Below are 3793 nucleotides of genomic sequence, written 5' to 3'. Positions count from 1 at the left end.
GGATAGAAAAACAGAGGGTCTGCTTGGGAAAAAGCAGCATGTTTGGCACCTGGGGAGGAGGAAAGGAAGAAAGCCAAGTGATAATCCAATAAGATGTTCCACAATTCCACACTTCTGGGGGTCCTGTCACACTGGAGAAAACACACTCGGACAGGTACATGGATCGGAAAGGTTTAGAGGGCCATGAACCAAATGCAGGCAAACGGGACTAGGTTGATCGGCATGGTCAAGTTGGGTTGAATGGCCTGTTCCATGCTGCGGAGTCTATGTTTCTATTCATCAATGTTTTGGTTGAACGTGCACTGACCTAGAGTTTATTGGCTGATAAGGGAAGACCAATACAGAAGTTCCTGTATATGCAAAGCTAGATATAACCCCCAACCCCCCCCCCCCCCCCCCCCACCAATGGGTGCAATGCTGCTGGAGCTCACTGGAGAGCCGCTCCGGCACCTCTGTAAAAAAAAAAACCAAAATAAACGGCGGGGAATTTAACAGCGGTCGCTCTGGCACCAGTGACAGCTCCGGAACCTAAAATATTAGCACTGCAACACTGCCCCCCACCCACCACTGCTAAATCTAGAGTGATGTTCAATTTTAACCGGCTGCTAAAATGAAACGCAGCACATAAAATTCTCTCAAACTTGGTCATGCCGTCAGATCTCAGATTTCCTTGGAGGCCTGGGTTTACACTTTCTTCTCGCAAAGGAATCAATTTTACAAAATAAGATTTCCTTCATGTGACTTTAAAAAAAAAAAAAAACAGGTTTTTTAAAATCAACTTCTATATATGATGTCATTATCTAGCACTACTGCTCAATTCGTGTAGTTTCAATTTATCAGGAACCAAAACAAAAATGGTGTCAGAACTAAAAGTTTGGAGGCATTGGAGGGTAGATCGCCGGAAATGGTGGCAGGCAGGCAGGCAGCATCTGCGGAAAGGGAAACTCATCGACGTTTTTGGTGAGTGACTTCTCCTCCAATCCTATTTCTTCCCGCATTTCAGTCTCAAGCAGTTTCCAGTATCTGCATTTTTATTTGCTTTCCCTTCTGCCTGTTAAATCTGGGCCTTGGTGAGGATCACAGCTTTCAATTATATTCCGCACTGTTTGATGGGCGACACATGCCAGCAGTTCATTTTGCAAAGTATTGCTCTGAATTGATTGCATCCAATCTTGCTTTGTTCAGCCTGACTTGCCTTGCTGTATATAGACACATCCAAAATAGCTTCATCTGGAATAGTAATCATATATCACAAGGCCATTTCAATTATCAACCTTTGGAGTCCCTTGTTAATAAGTGTAAATCTAAAAGTCCCCGGCCGGTAATCAAACTCCATGAATAAAATATTAGTCTTTGTGGAAACTTGTTAAAGGTCTTTTATTCTTTTATCCATCATCCATTTATTCTTTGCAATTTATGCCTTTGTTGTTCAGCCACATAGAAATGTTCCTCAAACCAAATATTGCCACAAGGTGGCACTCAGGCGAAGAAGTTAACATGCACACAATCCTATGTTTTCCTTATCAGAAACAGTCCTCTCTCTATGGAAGAGTTTTCATTGATTTTTGAAGTGGAAATGAATGTTTTAAAGAACTTAGTTATGCTAGCTACCTTAACTAACTAAGATAGTGGCCAATAATGCAATGCCAATTTTAAGTTAGCTTCCATGGCTAATTTCATGCTGATATTGGCCATTGGCAGCATACACTGTTTCAACACCACTTAAAGAAGGAGTATATGACCAATTCACATTCAATTCCCGCTGACAAGGGAGGTGCTGTGGTAGTCTGGCGGGCTGACCTCTACTGGACCGAGGCCAGACGACAACTCTCAGACACCTCTTCTTACTTATCCTTGGACCAAGACCCCACTGACAAACACCAGACCTTTATCATCAGCACCATCACGGACCTCACCATTTCCGGCGATCTACCCTCCAATGCCTCCAAACTTATAGTCCCCCAGCCCCGCACGGCCCGATTTTACCTTCTACCTAAAATCCATAAACAGAACTGTCCTGGCAGACCCATTGTCTCTGCCTGCTCATATTCCACCGAACTTATCTCCACCTACCTCGACTCCATCCTATCCCCCCTGGTCAAATCCCTCCCCACCTACGTCCAAGACACCTCACACGCTCTCCATCTCCTCGATAACTTCTGGTTTCCAGGCCCCCACTCCCTCATCTTTACCATGGATGTCCAGTCACTCTACACTTCCACCCCCACAAGGATGGTCTCGAAGCCCTCCGTTTCTTCCTTGAGCATAGAACCAGCCAATCCCCATCTACTAACACCCTCCTCCGCCTAGCAGAGCTGGTTCTTACCCTTAACTACTTCTCCTTTGACTCCTCCCACTTCTTCCAAACCAGAGGCGTTGCTATGGGCACTCGCATGGGCCCTAGCTATGCCTGCCTCTTTGTCGGGTACGTCGAACAATCCCTGTTCTGGACGTACACTGGCCCCATCCCCGAACTCTACCTCCGCTACATCGACGACTGCATTGCTGCTACCTCTTGTACCCATGCAGAACTCACTGACTTCAAACACTTCACTTTCAATTTCCATCCTGCCCTTAAATATACCTGGACAATCTCCGACATCTCCCGCCTGTTTCTGGACCTCACCAACTCCATCACAGGAGACAGACTAGTGACTGACATCTACTATAAACCCACTGACTCACACAGCTATCTGGACTACACTTCTTCCCACCCTGTCTCCTGCAAAAAGTCTATCCCCTACTCCCAATTCCTCGTCTACGCTGCATCTGCGCCCGGGATGAGGTGTTTCACACTAGGGCATCAGAGATCAAGTCAAGTCAAGTCAATTTTATTTGTATAGCACATTTAAAAACAGCCCACGTTGACCAAAGTGCTGTACATCAGTTCAGGTACTAAGAAACAAACATACAATGGCACACAAACATAACAGCACATACATAAACAGTTCACAGCGCCCCCTCAGAGGGCCTCAAACGCCAGGGAGTAGAAATAGGTTTTGAGCCTGGACTTAAAGGAGTCGATGGAGGGGGCAGTTCTGATGGGGAGAGGGATGCTGTTCCACAGTCTAGGAGCTGCAACTGCAGGATAGTGGGATAGTGAGTAGCTCCAAATCGGCCGACCTGAGGGACCTGGAGATAGAGTGGTGGGTTAGAAGATTTTTGATATGGGGGAGGGCAAGCCCGTTTAGGGCCTTGTATGTGAATAGGAGGAGCTTGAAGTTAATTCTGTACCGTACTGGGAGCCAGTGGAGAGAGGCCAGAATCGGGGTGATGTGGTCCCTTTTACGGGTGCCCGTCAGGAGTCTCGCTGCGGTGTTTTGGATCAATTGCAGGCGGGACAGGGTTGATTGGCTGATCCCAGTGTATAGGGAGTTGCAGTAGTCTAGGCGGGAGGAAATGAATGCGTGAATGATTTTTTCAATGTCGTCAAATTGGAGGAATGGTTTGATTTTAGCTATTGTACGAAGCTGGAAGAAGCTGGCTTTTATCACAGCGTTGACTTGCTTGTCAAACTTTAATGCAGAGTCAAATATCACGCCAAGGTTTTTGACTTGCAGTTTGACTAGGGAGGATAGGCTTCCAAGGCTGCCTGTTATCGTTTTGATGGAGTCGGGGTGGGGGGGGGGGGGGGGGGGGGGGGGCCGAATAGGATGACCTCAGACTTGCTCTCGTTTAGTTGAAGGAAGTTCTGTGCCATCCAACATTTTATGTCCTCAAGGCAGTGCATGAGGCTGATTAAATTTGACCGGTTGTTGGGTTTCAGGGGGAGATAAAGCTGTGTGTCATCCGC

The sequence above is a fragment of the Rhinoraja longicauda genome, chromosome 29 (genome assembly GCF_053455715.1).
Source record: "Rhinoraja longicauda isolate Sanriku21f chromosome 29, sRhiLon1.1, whole genome shotgun sequence".
NCBI classification, from domain to species: domain Eukaryota; kingdom Metazoa; phylum Chordata; class Chondrichthyes; order Rajiformes; family Arhynchobatidae; genus Rhinoraja; species Rhinoraja longicauda.
The sequence above is the reverse complement of the archived record's forward strand: the minus strand, read 5'-3'. Positions refer to the sequence as shown.